This window comes from Pipistrellus hanaki (assembly GCF_964339955.1).
Source record: "Pipistrellus hanaki genome assembly, chromosome: 8".
NCBI lineage: Eukaryota > Metazoa > Chordata > Mammalia > Chiroptera > Vespertilionidae > Pipistrellus > Pipistrellus hanaki.
The window spans coordinates 28,023,911-28,042,549 of NC_140510.1; the positions used below are offsets into that span (position 1 = coordinate 28,023,911).

Sequence of the window (18,639 nt, forward strand, 5' to 3'; positions counted from 1 at the left end):
TTGTGCTTACTAAAGTATATACCAACACCACCACCCCTGACCCCATCAGCATGCTTAGGTAACTGCCAAGGCAGACATTTGAGTTTAAACATTCATACTGTAGTAACATCTTAAAATAGTTGGATATGTTTTAGGGAATGATAAATTTTTATTTATTAATGCTTTAAAAAGATGTCTTAGAATTTTTCTTATATAACATTATATAATACAGAGGAAAATTTTATCTTTTCAGACTTCAAACAAGGAAAATACTAAAAAAAACTTAAAAGTATTTCTTGTATTTCAAGATAACTGTTCATCATGATCACTTTAAGCCTTAAACAAAATATCCAAAGTGTCTTCATAAAAGTTACAAACTCACTTTTTTATCAAGATCACCAAACATAACTCCTTCATTTTCACATGTTTATAAAGTCTACAGTAGTGTGAGTATACACATCACTCATTCACTTATGCAGAACTTCCATTTCTACAAGCTCCATTCATGGTAAGTGCCACAGATAGGTATATAATTTTTTATTTTTTCTATCCTTTTTCTGTACCTATACTATATTTAAGATATGCTTAGATGCACAAATATGTTCTACTACTGCTTTACAACTGCCTATAATACTTGGTACAATAACATGCCATGTAGGGTTGTAGCCTAGAAACAGCAGGCCATAACCATATAGCCTAGGTGTGTAGCAGACTATACCACCCAAGTTTGTGTAAGCACTCTACGATGTTAGCACAAAAATTAAAACATTTCTCAGAAATGTATCCCCCTCGTTAAGCGTGCATGACTATATTTGTTGAAATAGAAAATATACATTGCTTTCTATCCCAAGTTCTGATACAGAGCTCCTGAAATGCTTGTAATTTCTTGATAAGAGTGTCTTTTGTTCCATTTGAGATGACTCTTAGTGGGCTTGTGGATAGGTCTGGATGAGGAATGGTCATAAAAAAATAAGTCATGATTAGAAACTTGGAGTTTTCAGCCCTTCCCCATTCTCTTGAGAAAGTGAAATTAACTAATCATGCCTGTGTGAAATCTCCATAAAAATCTAGAAGGGTTTAAAGAATTTCTGGGTTGGTGACCAGGTGGAGATATTGGGGAGTGGCATGCCCTGAGAGGGTATGGAATCTCCATATCGCTTTGCCAGACCCTGCTACGCACCTCTTCCATCTGGCTGTTCCTGAGTTACAGTCTTTTATAATGAACTAGAGGCCCAAGGCATGAAATTCATGCAAGGGACTTTGACCCCTACCACTGCCTTTGCCACCCCCCAAGGCAGCAGGAAGGAAGGACATCTGGAAGGAAGTCTGATCTAATTAGCATATTACACTTATATTATTATAGATTATAATCTAGTAAGTAAAATGCTTCTCTAAATTTTTTGAGCCAGTCTAGCAAGTTAATTGAACACAAGGAATGGGTAGTTTAAATGTGTTGGTCAGAAACACAAATGACAAATTTGACTTGCAACTGGTGTCTGAAGAGGCTGGGAGAGGGGGACAGTCTGTGGAACTGAGCCAATTATTTGTTGAATCTATGTTTTCCCAAGTAAACAATTTCAGAATTAAGTTGGATTTAGGATACTCAACCAGTGTCCTAGAATTGTTGGGCAGGTGAAGAATACCCACACAAAGCTGGAATTCCATGGAGAAGTATTTATTATTAAACAAACTTACCAACTTACTAAATAAAAAAATAAATATGCAACATTTGCAACATGTAACTATAAAGCTAGAAAATAAATGAAGTAAACAAAAGTGTATAACAAAGAATAAAGACCAAGGCACAAAACTGATGAAGTAAATTTTTTAAAATGTTTTTATTGCCGAAACCGGTTTGGCTAAGTGGATAGAGCATCGGCCTGCGGACTGAAGGATCCAGGGTTCTATTCCGTTCAAGGTCACGACCTTGGTTGCCGGCACATCCCCAGTAGGGTGTGTGCAAGAGGCAGCAGATCGATAAAATATATTTTTTTTAAAAAGAAACTGAAGTAAATAGGTCTTTAGTGTGAGATTTTTATGTTCACTCAGGTCAAAGTTAGACTGTCATAAGGTGTTAGGAATTTCCCTACAGATTTTTAAAAAATAAGGTCTGAGAGTTGTTCTTTTAGTATAAAGAGGAGCTCTATTGATAGGATGGTATGGCACTGGGCTAAGGGAGACAGTCTGTATTCCTGTGGTTAGGTCTCAGTTTTGTTTTGTGTGTGCAAGAGCCTGTGGCCCCTGGGCTGTGCCCACGTTTGTGGGTACTTCTTAGCTTGATATTAGTGTACATCTGAGATAATGGAGTAAATTTCTCAAGTGGAATTGCAGGATTAAAGTCTATACAAAATTGAGGCTTCTAGTAATAAGTGGTTTTGCCATTATTGTGTGTTAACCACAGCCTTACCAACCGTGACTATTCTTTTAATTAAAACGAAACAAGCACAAGATCTGCATTTTTAAGGAGATTTATTTTGTTATTTTTTCCTGACTTATTTTGTATTAATACCAGAATATGACTTAATTTTGCTACTTATCATCAATAGGTCATAAGGCAGAGAGAGGAATGTTAAAAAGTGGAACTTTTCAATTTGCTACATTGATGTAGTAGAGCTTCATCTATAAAGTTTGTTTTTACCCTTTGTCCAGTTTTATTAATAAAGGTTTTACCAAGTGCATAAAATAAAGTAAAATGGCCTGCATATTTATCTTGATACTGGAACTGTTTAAATTCTTCTGAACCTTGTTTTGAATGTTTGGTTAAAGATTAAATTCCCAAACTGCCTGGGGCTATTGCCATTGGTATGCATAGTTTTGAACACCCTTTCTAGTTCTTTCATGATGACTGATTTGTTCAGGTTTTATGCCTCTACTTTTCATACTATTTATTATTTATTTTATTAAAAATTACTTTATCACCCCAGCTGGTGTGGCTCAGTGATTGAATGAGGTCACCTCTTCATGCCATGTTAGGGTACATGCCCAGTTAAGTCCCTTCCTTTCTGAAATCAATAAAACCTTTTTTTAAAAATATATTTTATTAATTTTTTACAGAGAGGAAGAGATAGGGATAGAGAGTTAGAAACATCCATGAGAGAGAAATATCAATCAGCTGCCTCCTGCACACTCCCTACTGGATATGTGCCTACAACCAAGGTACATGCCCTTGACCTGAATGGAACCCGGGACCCTTCAGTCGGCAGGCCTATGCTCTATGTACAGAGCCAAACCAGTTAGGGCTACTTCAGTTTCTTATACCAGAGTTTATCATGTATGGCTTTCAATCAAAACATTACGAAGTGGACTAAAAGTAAAAATAAACATACTTTGATGAGATTGAAGAGACACAATGAGACTTAGGTAAGGCAACAATTTTAAAATTAAGACTGGGAATTTAATATGCTAAGAGCTCTAATGAAAAAAAGCAAATAACCTGCAATTATAGACGGGCAACATAAGCAGAGATGGAAACTCTTGAGAACAAATCAAAAAGAAATGCCAGAAATTGAAAACAACAAAATAGAAATAAAGAATGAACTTGATATGCTTAACAATGTATAAATGATAATGATCAAGTAAAGACTATTATAAGGAACTAGAGTCCCAGCACGAAAAATCACACTAGACCATGATCTGGTGTGCCACAGGACCCATCAATGCATCTCCTAGTGATCAGTTATTATGACCACAGTATTTTTGTTATATAGACTAGAGGCCTGGTGCATGAAATTCGTGCAGGGGGGAGGGCGGGGTATACCTCAGCCCAGTCTGCACCCTCTCCAATCTCGGACATCCCTCTCACAATCCAAGATTGCTGGCTCCCAACTGCTCACCTGCCTCTGCCTGATTGCCCCTAACTGCTTCTGCCTGCCAGCCTGATCACTCGCGAACACTCCCCTGTCAGCCTGATCAATACCTAACTGCTCCCAGGCCAGTCCAATTGCCCCTAACTGCCCTCCTCTGCCAGCCTGGTCAGCATCATTGCTCTCCCTGCTGGCCTGGTTGCCCCCAATTGCCCTCCCCTGCAGTCCTGGTCCTACCCCTCAACAGCCCTCCCCTGCTGACCCAGTCTCCCTCAACTGCCCTCTCTGCCAGCCTCGTCACCCCTAACTGCCCTTCCTGCTTGCCTACAACTGCCCTCCTCTGCAGGCCTGGTTACCCACAACTGTCCTCCCTTCAGGCCTGGTCCCCCCAACTGCACTCCCCTGCAGGCCTGCTCCCCCCGCCCCCAACTGCCCTCCCTTGCTGGCGTGGTCTCCCCCAACTGCTCTCCTCTGCTGTCCTAGTCACTCCTAATTGCCCACAATTGCCCTCCTCTGCAGTCCAGCTTGAGGTGGCCACCTTTTGCTTTGAAGTGATGGTCAATTTGCATATTAATCTTTTATTAGATAGGATAGGAGCAAGGAAATGGCAATATTCTATTATATGATACTGTATTACCTGTTAAGTGCTACAGCGTTATTTGAAAACAGACTTGGATTGCTTACAAATGTACACTGCAAACCCTATAGTAACTACTAAATGAACTTTTTGTTTTTATTTTTAAAGAGGAGGAACTGTGGAGGGGTGGAGGGAGGAAAGCAAATGGATATAACATGACTGACTAAAATCAGAGAAGGCAGAAAATGAAAGATAAAGGGGGAAAAAAGAACAAAGGCAACACAGAGAAAACAGCAATAAATGTGGCAGGTATAATTCAACTATGTCAATATCACTTTTAAATGTTAATGGGGTAAAAACACCAATTAACCTGTTAACCGAGTGGGACCTATAAATACGTCAAACGTAAACAATATCGGGAACGGGTAGGACGTATGAATACATCCTTGAAATATATGTTGCGCGCCCAGAGGGACGGTATATATTTTTTGTAATTTTTTTTTTAAATATTTTATTGATTTTTTACAGAGAGGAAGGAAAGGGGAGGGATGGAGAGTTAGAAATATCGATGAGATGAGAAACATCGATCAGCTGCCTCTTGCACACCCCCCACTGGGTATGTGTTGGCAACAAAGGTAAATGCCCTTGACCGGAATCGAACCCGGGACCTTTAGGTCCGAAGGCTGATGCTCTATCCACTGAGCCAAACCGGTTTCGGCTATTTTTTGTAATCTTTATCATTGTTTGTAAAATTTATAATTTTTTAATTCGACGTGTTCATTTTTTTTTGTCGGTATTCCTTTCTATTTTTTTTTTTTTGTAATTTTGTATTTTCCTTTGTGCTTTATATATATAAATAAATTTATTTTCATTAAGTATAAATAAAAAAAAAATATGAAATTACGTCCTCCGGGAGTGATGTACTGACACGTCCTAGTGAAAAAGTACGCGCCCGTTATAGGTTGCATCATTAAAAAGGGAACTCCCCGGTTAACAGGTTAATAAGTAGAGGCTGTGACAGTAGGTAAACAAATAAGACCCAAGTATATACTGTCTACAAGACACTTTAAATGTAATAACACACATTAAAGTACAGGGATGGTGGGGGAGAGTTATACACTAATCAAAAGAAAATTGAAGTAGCAACATCAACTAGAACAAATATCAGAGTAAGAAGTATTAAGATTAAATAAGGCATTACATAATGATAAAGGAATGAATTCTCTAATAAGACAATTCTTAATGTGTGAGTGCCTAACAACTGCCTAACATCAAAAAATCAGAGTAAACGAAACAAAAATTGATACGACTGCAAGAAGAAATTGATGAATCCACTTTATACTTGGAAGATATCAATATCCCTCCAACAATAATTGACAGAAAATCACTAATGACATACTTGAATTGGACAGAACTACAAGTCAAAAGGACCTAACTGACATTTATAGAATACTGCATCCAAGAAGAACAGAATGCATATTCTCCTCAAACTGACATAGCACATTTACCTAGATAGACCACATTCTGAGAAAAAGAAAAAAAAAGGAAGAAATTATATAAAGTATGCTCTAACACGTTGATAAAATTAAGATAGAAATAAACAGAAAATGCCCCAATAAGCTGGTAAATGCCCCAATACAGAGCTTAAACAACAGACTTCTACAAAACACATGGATCAAATAAGAGAAATTAAAAAAAAATACTTATAAATAAAATAAAAATTAAAATAGAACTTACCAAATGTATGACATATAGCAAAAGCAGTCCATAGAGGAAAATTTATAGCACTGAATGCATATATTAGGACAGAAAAGAAGACCTAAAAGCAATCATCTAAGTTTCCACCTTATGTAATTAAAAAAAAGGAAAGCAAATTAAGCCCAAAGTAAGAATAATAAAAAGTTAGAGAACAGGCCAATTAAACTGAAAACAAGAAATCATGAAAAACTCGTTCAATCACAAAAAGAAATCATGAAAAACTCGTTCAGCCTAAAATAAAAACTGATAAAGCTAAATAAATAAATGAATAAAACTGACAAACCTCTAGCCAGGTTAAAACAAAATAATAAAAAAGAACAGGCCCAAAGAATTAATATCAGACAAGATATTAACATCAGAAATTAAAGCAGGACCATCACTACCGATCTCATGGACATTAAAAGAAAAGCTATCATCCTTTCAACTTTAACTTTGCCGACACTGATCAACTTTATGGTCAAAATTTCATACTGATCTCTATTCCCATATCTATCAAGAAAGCAGCAATCGACTAAAATTATGTTGTTTTTATTGGAGGTAGGCAAGAGATTGGGAGACTTATGTGAGATTAAGGGGAAAAAGAATTTAGGGGGAACTAGCAACCCCAACACATGCTTGTTTGAATATAGGCACATAGGGCATGATTTGGGAATGAAAGGGGGAGTAGAACTAAAAAAAAAGAAAAAGAAAGAAAAGAATTGGGGAACAACTTTCGATTTCAGGTTTTATAATATCAACTCGTATTATTTTCCCATTTAAGCATTCAGTAAAATGTGAAAAGCTATTCAGTCCCACCAGCAAATCCTATCCAAAAAGAATCCTAATGTATAAAAAGCCAGGGGCTGTCATAACCTATCAGTGTTTCCCAAAGTGTGGTACATGTACCCCCAGGGGCATGGGAAGAGTTTGGTGGGGGTACGCGTTGCACCGGAGTTTGGTGGGGATATGCACTGCACTGTGCTTAGCTGCACCTATTCTACATTCTCATGAGTACGAGGGCTATTCAGCTTTACGAAAATTATAGAAGGGGTACACATATGTCAAAAGTTTGAGAAACACTGAAAAAGGACCAAATGGGTGACTGAACGGCAACCTGTGTAGAGCAACCAGGCCTGCAGGGGGAATAGTGAGGGACAACCAAAAGACTGAACAGCAGGCTGCATGGGGCGACCAGGCTGGCAGGGGTGTTAGTGAGGGGCAACCAAAGGACTGAACAGCAAGCTGTGTTGAGGGGACTAGGCAGTCGGGGGGGTTGAGGGGGGGGGGGCAGTTGGGGATGACCAGGCTGGCATGAAGAGACAGTTGGAAGCAACCAGGTCAAAAGGGCAGAGGCAGTAAGGAGCGACCAGGACAGAGACCAAAGCCTCTATTCCACTCCATCAAAAGACAAGAGGTTCTATTGAGGGCAACACAGAAGTCTACACTAGGGATATCAGGCTCATTAGAAGGTAAGGCCATTACAGATGGAAAAAAATTGAATACTAATATTCATGAGCTCTCTGCTTTCATTTGCTTTTCCAAGCATTGGCAATCAGGCTTAGTTCTTGGAGCAGGATTTCTTGGTTCAATAGCACCTGCAGCTTCCATCTACTGATTTAGGAAATAACAATGGCATCCTAGAACCAGTGACTTAGAGGCATGAGACTGAAAAATTCTTTGCATTCAACTCTTGTTAGCCCAATAGAAAAGGTTTCCAAATATCGACATACACCTTAGTGTTTTTTCCTCCAATATGTACCCCAGCCAAATTTTTCCTCAGTGAGAAGCATCAATAGTTAGCAATTCCTAGCCAAGTTCATAAAGACCCAAGATAGCTTTCTACTGCCCCTTACATAAATTTGAACACACAATCAAGGATCATAAAAGAGTTGGGAAACAAAAACATACAAAGGTAAAGCAAAGAGAAATAAATTTCAAAGAAAACTTTAAGTCCATAAAAAAGAAAAGAAAAACACAAAACCAAACAAAGAAAAACCAACCACTAGGATTCTGTGAAAAACAAAACAAAAAAAAACAAAAACAAAAAAAGCAGAGATCAGAAAAGCTATTGTAAATAAAAGTATGAGAACTGAAATGAAAATCTTTAAACATTTTAAAAAATCAAGTACACTTTCCAGTGTAAAGCATAAAATTGCAAAAACATAAAAAACGGGGGAAATAAAGCAGGTCCAGTAAGACAATGTCTAATTGCACTTTCAGAACAAAATACACAGAAGCAAAGAAATTACACAAAAAGTATCAGGAAGTTTTTCAGAGCTGAAGGATATAAGTTACCAAATGAAAAGGTCCTATGGAATGCACAAAAAAGTGCATTCATTTCACATGACTATGACATTTCAGAATAGTGAGCACAAGAAGAAAAAATTCTATAAGCTTTAAACAAAAAGGCTTCAGAAGCTTTCATGAGAGAAAAGTGAAATGCAAAGTGTTGAAAATTAGAAGTTTCATATTTTATATAAGACACTAAGAATTCCTTCACAATTCTGAAGAAATACATTCCTAACTTAGAATTCTATACCCAAATTACAGTCATATAAAGCAGATATTATAGGAACATAATGCCTCAACACATTTGCCTTTTAGATAGCTACTGGAGAACATGACCAAATAAAGAGAAGGAGCATATAAGATAAGAATTACAAGGGACACAAACAACAGATGATCCATCATGGAATAGAGGCTGCATGAAGGACAACATTATTAAGTAATTGGCTTAATATGGAAGCAGAATATTCCAGGAGAAATTGATAAAAATAACCAATACTTCTGAACCTATGGAAAGGATATGCTGACAACCATCAGTTAGTTTGGAAGTGCGTTAATGATAAATACTGAAAAACTGAAGTATCTGTGGAATGATGGGGGAGTGGTTGGGTTGTTTGTGGGGGAAAAATCAAATTTATAGCATCCATAGTGGGAAGTCAACAAATAATGAAATGAAAAAAAAAATCAAGAGGTGACAATATAAGATGTTACTTAGAAATATGGAAGTAAATAGCAAAAGAATGTGCCAAGAAAAAAATTTTAAAAGTGTTGCCCCCTAGAGATGAGAAATAGCCACCTTGTCCAATATTATACCCTTCAGGGGGATTGAGAAAGGTGAGGGTATAAAGGTCCAAGCATTTTGGTCCACCATGGTGCCAACTCTGATTGGCAATATTCTGGATAAGAGAACTTGGAATAAATGAGTTTCCCTGCCTGTTGTGCTCAGTTGGTTGGAGTGCTATCCCGTATATGGAAAGATAATGGGTTCGATTCCCCGGTCAGGGCATATACCTACGTGTGGGTTCAGTCTCTGGTGCAAGTACACATGTGAAGCAACTGCCCATGATTTTCTCTAACACTGATGTTTTTCTCTCTCTCTAACCTCCTTTCTCATTAAAATAAACATCTTTGGGTAAGGATTATATATATGTGTGTGTATCTAACCTAATAATAATAAAGTAATATGACAATTAACCATCACTCTACTACAACAACAAAGATTAATTTGCATAATTGAAGGGAAGGAGGAATGAAGAATGAAGACAGCATAGAAGGAAGAGGAAGGGAAAATGGAAAGCAAGGCGGCTGCGGCTAAGCTGAGGGATGCCCCTTGAGTGCACAAATTTCGTGCACCTGACCTCTAGTCTATCCTACCTAATAAAAGAGTAATATGCAAATTAATCATCACTCTGCTGCACCCAGAAGCCATGCCCACCAGTCAATCAGAGCAAGTATGCAAATTAACCCCAACCAAGATGGCTACAGCCACAGAGCAGTTTGGGTTTCTCTGGCAATGGAAGAAGCCAAGCTTTCCCCCTGCCTTAGACAGCCTAGGCCTCCACTCAAGGCTACAAAGTTTCAATTATAGAAGGTAAACAAATTCAAACAGAAATGGAGGCAGCCATGGAGCAAGCAGAAAGCTTGGCTCCACTCCAGGCTAAAGTTTCAATTGTAGAAGGTAAATAAATTCCAGATACCAGGGCCTCCGCTTGGGTTGCTGGAAGGCTTGGGTTGCTAGGAGGCGTGGCTGGCCTGCAAACCACCACGGGCCCCTTGCCCAGGCCACCCCACACCCCAAGGGAACCTCCACCCTGATCCAGGGAATTCTTCAGGACAAACCAGCTGGTCCCCACCAATGCACCAGGCCTCTATCCTATCTAATAAGAGTAATATGCAGATTGACCATCACTCCAACATACAAGATCAAGATAGCTGCCCCCATGTGGTCAAAGATCCTGTCCCCATATGGACACATATGGCCACCACAAGATGGCCAGCAGGGGAGGGCAGCTGGGGTTGATCAGCCCTGCAGAGGAGGGTATTTAGGGGTGACCAGGCCAGCAGAGGGAAGTTGGGGGCAAATAAGCTGGCAGGGGAGCAGTTAGACATTAATCAGGCTGGCATGGGAGTGATTAGGGGGTGGTCAGGCTGGCAGACAGAAGCAGTTAGGGACAATCAGGAAGGAAGGCAGGCGAGCAGTTGGGAGCCAGCAATCCTGGATTGTGAGAGGGATGTCTGACTGCCTGTTTAAGCCCGATCCCACCCAGCCTATACAGGCAGTTGGATATCCCTCGAGGGGTCCCAGACTGGAGAGGGTGCAGGCTGGGCTGAGGTACACTACGACCCCCTGCCCCCATGTACGAATTTCGTGCACCAGGCCTCTAATATATATAAATATATATATATATATCCCTAATATGCAAATAGATTGAAAGATAGAACAACCGAACTGGTTGCTATGATGTGTGCTGACCAATACGGAGCATGCACAGAACATGGTGGATGTTGGTAGCAGACAGCGAAGTGTTGAACATGTCAGGCATTGGCTGCATGAGATGGTGGAAGTGGGGCCGCCAATCGCTGTCATTAGTGTGAGCCTCTGGTGGTTACTGAAAATTCTTAGTTCCTGCCCACTGCGGTCCCACCAGGCACTCACACCTGCTGCTGGCGCTGGACCCACTGCTCACACCCATGGCTGGCGCTGGCCCCGATTGCCCCTGTGGGCTTCTCCGTCCCCCCCTGTCTCTGAGGGCCAATTGGAGCCAGCAGCTGCCTCTTGCACCCACTGCCAGGACCGGCCCCACCCACAGCCAGAGCTGGTGCCAGAGCCACTGCTAGCAACTATTGCCAGCAGATGGCACCAGTCCAGATCGCTCAGTGCTGTCAGTGTGTGAGAGAGGCAGCTGTTGACCCCAATTGCCCCTGAGGGCTTCTCCACCTCCCCAAGTGGGGCGATTGAGGCAGCAGCCGCCACTCACACCTACTGACAATACCAGCCCTTTCTTTTACCTGCTGCTGGCGCCAGCCCCAATCCCTCCATGCACCATCAGCAGGTGGGAGCAGAGCTGGTGCCATCAGCGCCTGGGAGCAGCAATGGCAGGAGCCGGGCTGCATGCATACAGGGGACGAGGGGCTCCAGTGAAAGGGGCTGGGCAGGGGCGCAAACGATGGGACAAGACCTCCCCTGTGCCCACTGCAGCCTAGAGGCCCTCAGTTGCTTTCAAGGTACACGAATTCATGCACTGGGCCCCTAGTACATAATATGTAACTCATTCACAGTTAAATACAGGCAAAACTGATCTATATTATTTTAAGAATGCTGGCATAGCTAGTTAAAAAAAAATGTAGGACATAATTACCATAAAATCCAAAAACTGTTAACTCTTGAGAATGGTGAGGAGGGAGGAACATCAGGAATAGATGGGGGTAGGACCATGTCTCAGGGCCAACAATGTTCTAGTTCCTGACTTTGGTAATGATTACAGATTGTTCATGGCATTCATTAGACTGCATATCTATAACTGGTTCATTTTTTATATACTTTACCACACAAAAAGACTTTAAAATTGTTACCTAAGGCACTTTATTTGCTTTGCTATGTATTTTTCTGTTATAAAGTGATGAACATTTGGTTTTACTATATACAAAATTTTAAGGTTCTAGTTTTCATTTAATTTGACAAGACTACAGCACACACAGAAAGTAATAAACACTAGGATATGATGCATAAATAGGGTACACTGCTAAAACACAATGAAGAAAAAAAGGAGTACCTTTAATTGATAGTTTACCCATTACAGATTAGGTAATACCAACACAAATAAATATGAGAAATTTTAGATTCTTGGTCTTCATAGAACCCATAGATGGGTGATAGTCTTTCACAGTTCCTTTACAAAATAAGGCCAACTGAAAGACTGAAATGATTTAAATTGTAAAAAGAGAGTATGCAAAAGAAACAGTGCTATTTTATTTTAAAAAGCTTTACTAATGCAAATTCATGAATCCTCTCTGAAATATTTTTGGAATTCTGATCTTATGAGGGAAACATTATTTTCAGCAAAAATAGGTAGCATTTAATTGAGAAACCAAAGACTCTACACCCGAGGCTAGTAACAAAAAACAAAACAAAACAAAACAAAAAAAAACCACCACCACAAAAACCCTAAGATACCCATTTAAAGATCTCTCTATACCGTAGAAAGTGAAAATTGAGATATGTCCCTTCTCTATCCACAGCAACCCCCGAGATCAAGGACTACACAACCCACCATCCCTTCCTGAGAACAGGCACAGGCATTGTTGCAGGAACAAACGCAAGACCCAGGGAGCGAGAAATCCCACCAAGACCTCCCAGCCTGCTCATCCTCAAAGTCACTCCGGAATCCCAGGGAGGGCAGCGAAGTCATGTCAGCATCGCTTCCGGCCCTAGAAGTTGTCATTCACACAGGGAGCTTCAATCCCAGGATAGGTTCCTGCTCCGGGTTGAGGCAGCAGTCACCCGTCATCTGCAGAGAGGCTCCGAGTCCGTGGCCCTCTATACACCAGGATCTCACCCCGCCACAGACCCAGCCTTAACGGGACTCCTGCGCCCACCCGGGACCCGTGGGCAGGGTGGCAGGGTGACAGGGTGGCAGGGAGGCCCGGAGACAAGGAGCCCGCCTGCTTTCTGGCCTGCCTGGCCTATGAGAGCCAGCCCCCTTCAGCATCCCCAGGCTCCAAAGCCTTTCGCCCTCCCCCCTTTACACTGCCTTTCACCGCCGGCGCCCCTAGCAGGGGCCAGCCTTCCCCACGTTACCTCTCACCGGAATGTCCGCCCTCACGAGGGCAGAGCAGAGATCCAGCAGCCGAGGGAACAGTCCCGCACGTTCGCCGCGCAGCTGAATCGCACCGGTTCCACCTGCGGCCGCTAAGGATACACCGCTCCTCCCGGCATGCGGCGCGCGCACGCGCCTCTCCAGCCCCGCCCACCGCCCGCCCCGCCACGTGACCCCCTGTCGCCTCCGCCACGCCCACTTCCGTTCCTCCACTTTCTCTTAGGAGGGAGGAGGGGGGCTGAGGGTGGTACGGAGTAGCGACTTCCTCCTACTTCTCGCCCCCGCCCCTCTACCCCCTGCCACAATGGCTTCCGGGTCGCGGGAGCCTCACAGCCTTCTGGGAAACCGTCTCATTTCCTCCCCTCCCCCTTCGCCTGCCTTCAACCAACCAGCCTCCCATCAGTGAGGGGCATGCGCAGTGAGTGCCTGCCGTCTCTTCTACCCGATCCCCCCCTCCCCCCCCAAAAGCAGAGAGACCCCAGCAGCAGCAGCAGCTGATGATGAAGAGAGAGGCAGTGGCAGAGGGGGGGCACCTTTTATTTCTATTTTTAAAGGGACAGGACACTCATTTTACCCCACTTCAACCTTGAATTGAGGGGGGGGGGGGGCTGGGGGGAAGGCGGCTGAGTTCCTTCCCCCACCCTCCAGCCCTGAGACCTGAGAGGGGGATTGAGCCAGAGGGAGAAGGAGACGGAGTTTCTTCTTCTTCTTCGAAAACCCCCATCTACGGACTCCTACCCCTTTCACCCCTCCAAGTAGCCTCCCTCCCGAGCCCTCTCCACCCTCCTCTCTGGCCGCGAGAGAGGAGAGAAAGAGACCCAAAGCCTCTTAGCAACACAGACCCTTCTCTGCTGCTGCTGCTGCTGCTGCTGCTGCTATTGCTGCTGCTGCTGCTGCTGCTACTGCTGCTGCTTGGCCCTGGCTGGAGACATCTCACTACACCCAGGAGCAGCCACTTCCCCAGCTCTCCTCCGCCGCCGCCGCCGCCGCCTCCTCCTCCTCCTCCACTCCCCCCTTTATTACCCTTTGTGTCATCCTCCACAGCTCCAGGGAAGGCACTCAAAAGTGGGGGGCAGGAAAGGTAAGTGTGTCTGTGGGGGCTCGATCGCCTTCCTCTGGCTCTGACTTTAACTCCGGGGCAACAGTAGCACCAAACCGTGTACGCAGTGTAGCTCCAGGGTGAGGAGGGGGTGGTGTTGGGGGGGGGGGGCGGTGTGGGAGGGGTCGGAGTGGGGAGGGGTGTGTGAGGTGGGTGCCCATCCTGTCAGGGGAGGAAGGGCACTTTTGTTAATATTTGCTGTTGTCAAAAGTGGTTTCTCTCCTTCAGCTAACATCTGATTGTGTCTTCTTCTTGCTCCGGTGGGGGAGAATACAAAAACAACCCCCCCTCCTTCTTCCAATGAGGCGCCAGGGGAAAGAGAGACAGAAAGAGGCACACTTTCTAGATGTCACTTTACAAAATCCATTGGGAGAGCTGCTTTCCCCGGGAAAAGCTCCCTTGCGTTTGTTTTCTGAGTGGGAAAATGTCGGGATCTGGATTGTATTGGAACTGCTTATCTATTTGTGGACTTGAGTGCTTCCCCCAGTTTGGGTTCTGTCTGTGATTTGGGTATTGACTTCAGTGTTGGAGCAGACTTGTTTGGTTTTTGCTTTCTGGGTTAAATTTTCCTTTTTTTTTTTTTTCTGTTTTGTCCGACATGCAGAGAAAATTTCAAATTTTTAGTTGATACAGGCCTCTGGTTATGTTTTTGACTTGCATTCTTGCTTTTTTTGGTTAAATGTGTGTTTCATATATCAGCATATGAAGTTCAAAGCTGAAAATGCTTAAAGTTTTAATACCACTGGTCTTGTCTTTCCCCACATAAGATGAGAATGTACGCTGTTTCATAATTAATCTGGGTATTTTTTCTAATCGTTGTAACTTGTAGGAACAAGTAATCCCCATTGAAAACTTTATGTTGTTCTGGCTTCATGGAAGGCCAAACCTCTCCATCAATAGTTTGCTGGATTGGTACCACTTTCAGTTTTAACTGAATTATTTATTTACTGTTGTAAATTGAGACGAGTTTTTCACCTCTTGGGGTCCTGAACCAAATTGCTCACTACATCTGAAGGGAGGCAAATTTCTAAAATATGTATTCATGACTCAAAGAAATCATGAAGTTGTAGTGAGTATATTCATTGTAGTTAGATATAAATCGAAAGATGAATCTAGATTTTGGCTTACAGAGTAACAATCTTGATAGAAATCACTATTCTTATGTTTTTACATGGTATGTTCTTATGAATGGCTTTCAAATTAAGTGCTGCATTTTATTTCACAAATGCTAGAAAGTATGTTTATAACAGGCCTTTTATTAGGTCTCACATTAGAGAATGGTATTTTGTTTCATACATACATTTCTTTATGCTTTTCTTGAAGATGGATGCAACACATATTCTCTCTCTCTCTCTCTCTCTCTCTCTCTCTCTCTCTCACACACACACACACACACACACACACACACCCTTTTTTGTTACTGTATTGGTTATCTCTGATCCCATAATTTATGTCGGCAAAAAATATTTTTCTAAAAATCAGCAATGTGATCAGACTGGCAATATGACAATAGCAATTTGATCGATTAGAAAGGATTGAAGAAAAATCTAGAAGGATGTTTGACATAAATATTTTAAAGACATGATAATACCTTTAATTTTTTATTATCTTGATGTTAAAGCCAAAACATACGGCTCTTATGTTTTAGTGACAGAAAAGCATTGCATATGTAGAAATTGGTTCTGTAAAATTTTATCAACTGTGCAAAGCAGACATTTACACACAGGGAAAAAAAAAGCTGTGCAGCAGTAAACAATATGGCCTTATTTCTCTCCTTTCTGTTATAAATTTGAACAGTTTCTTACCTTTCTCAGAGGTGTAAATCGTGCTCTTAAGCAGAAATCTGTGCCAAGTTCAAGTTTTTCTTCCAACATCAATACTATTCCAGATACACTTAGGTTTTCTTGTTCTCCCTTTAATACCTTAGTAGCCTTAACATAAGAGATAGGAAGTAGAAGTTAGTGAGTAAATCAATTTTAAGTAAATCGAATTATGTGGATAACTAGGGTGGTAGTTGCCCAGCTGAGTGAAAAACGTACAGTCTTCAGCATAATACCTTTACTTACTTTGTTTCTGTTTTCCTTTGAGAACATTCCTTATTCTACCACCCCCCAGGGTTCCCCTATGTGTTTTGAAGATTCCAGACTTCCTCTAGGTTGGATAATTATTTATAATTAGAAAACCTTTTATTTTTATTATGGCTTATTTTTTAAGTATTAAGATATAATTTAGGATTCTAATTTTCAGCAAGGTGATATTTTGGAGGTCACTTTATCCAGTTTTTCATTTTCCATATTGCTGAAGTTCAAGAGCTTGAGGAACTTGCCTCAGGGTTCCAAGACCTTTACGTGGGCGGAGCATGGACCAGAGAACCCAGGTCACTTGACATTCACTCTGATGTGCTATTTCATTTTCTACCCTGTTTCCCCAAAAATAAGACAGTGTTTTATATTAATTTTTGCTCCCAAAGATGCACTAGGTCTTATTTTCAGGGGATGCCTTATTTTTCCATGAAGAAGAATACGGTACACATTTTTTGTTAAATGAAAATAAAGGAAATTTATTACCTGTAAACGGTACTGTAGTACGGTAGTTGTCAACACAAACCAGACAAACTGTGAATCCTACAGTATCAAGAATTTACTCATTTATTCAATGACAATCGTGTCATCATCTTCTGGAACATCATCATAACAATCCAATTCCTGAATTTCCTGGTGAATTTCTTGTGACTCCATTTCTTTCAGAATCAGTGGACCAAATCTCTCATGTTTAGCCTAAGGGGGGGCCTTATTTTTGGGGGGATGCCTTATATTTTACTCAGAAGGAAACCTGTAAGTAGGTCTTATTTTCAGAGGATGTCTTATTTTCAGGGAAACACAGTAGTAGTTCAGTTGGTTAGAGTGTCATCCCAATACAGCAAGATTGTGGGTTGGATCCCTGGTGAAGGCACATACCAATGAGTGCATAAATATTATAAATAGCTTTAGAGACATAATTTTGTTCATTTATAATTTGTTGATTTTTTTAAAATAGTTGGATTATTACTATTTTAGGAATTATTTTCAGCTTCCCATAGTGTTTATTTCCCCCCTTGCACTTCCAATTAATCGGTAAATATCATTCTTACTCTTAGATTAGGAACCATATATATAAGAAGAATGCATATTGTACTATAAATATTTGTGAGTCTTGTTCTGTGCATTATTTACAACTACAGATTTTTGACTTGTTAGCATTTATATCCCTTATAGCACAGTGTCTGGTGCACAGTAGGCCCTATTGGTTGTTTGTTACAATTAATATTAGAGTCAGGCATATTTGAATCTCTTTATTCCATATATGGGATGTCTTCACTTTCTCCTTTATCCTTTCCTCCTTGCTACAATTTCTTCAGCACCATGATTTTTCTTTTTTGTAATCTTTACTGTGGCTCTCACTTTATCTAATGGCCAAGTTAAATCCCATTAACAAGATAGTACTCATAATAAGTAAAAACATATCCCCCTAGTTCTTTTACAGGACACAATTTGACAAAAGTGATTTATTTTAAATAAGGGATGATAAAAAATTCCAATGAAAAACATACTAGCAAATGTTGAGGATACACCTAAATTTCATTTCACTAAGTGACTGGTATAGTAGGTTGTCATAATGATTAGGTGGCTTTTACCAGCTCTTTAAAAACAACTGTTACTTAGGTGACATGTTTCCCTGACTTTGTTTTTTTGGTCCTTACCCAGACAATTATCAACTTTCCAGTTTTCTATGGATATGAAGATTTACTCCTAGTCATCAGTGGGACCCAATGAAGTCAGCCAGAAAACCTATATCCAACCTATGTACCTTTGCAAACTTGTCTGGATTTTGAATGTATGTGCAAAACAGATTGTACTTAGCGATTATTCATTAAACATCACTTGAGTGTCTACTGTCTGTCAGGCACTGTGCTAGGCATCAGAGAAATAAGGATGGGCCCTACAGCTACTGAAGAGATATCGTAATTGTATTCTAGAAGTGTATTGGTCATATCTTTATTTTGATGTTTCTACCTACGTAAATTTTATATTAACTAAATGGATACTGTTAGGTGGAAAAAATGCATGTTTAAGAAAGATATTGCTGTATTTTATTAAAATAGAAAAATATAAAGTAAAATTTTCCACTTAATACTGTATTCTGGGGATTTCTATTCTGTATATAATTCACTAATTTTAGATCATGAAAATAGTTTATGTGGCTAGCATTGCTAGTATTTCATTGTTATATACTTTAGTTTGACAATGACCAGCACTGTTCCTTGAAGTATCTCTTAGTAAATTATTAACAAAAGATAAAAAG

The 18,639-nt window shown here is 40.9% G+C and overlaps 2 protein-coding genes across 5 annotated transcripts in view; one reads left to right on the top strand and one right to left on the bottom strand.

The window, feature by feature from the left end:
- Nucleotides 1-14,335, bottom strand: part of ORC4 (origin recognition complex subunit 4) — a 52,541-nt gene extending 38,206 nt beyond the window's left edge. The window contains exon 1 of one of the 4 annotated variants that reach the window (XM_084893051.1): nt 14,223-14,335. The gene's annotated coding sequence lies outside the window, so the exon portion shown is untranslated. Of the gene's footprint in view, nt 1-13,180; nt 13,481-14,222 lie in introns of those variants that run through there. The other 3 variants (XM_084893049.1, XM_084893050.1, XM_084893052.1) reach the window with 3 other exon arrangements.
- MBD5 (methyl-CpG binding domain protein 5) overlaps nt 13,569-18,639 on the top strand; it is a 348,517-nt gene continuing 343,446 nt past the window's right edge. The window contains exon 1 of the mRNA XM_084893024.1: nt 13,569-14,280. The gene's annotated coding sequence lies outside the window, so the exon portion shown is untranslated. The remainder of the gene's footprint in view (nt 14,281-18,639) is intronic.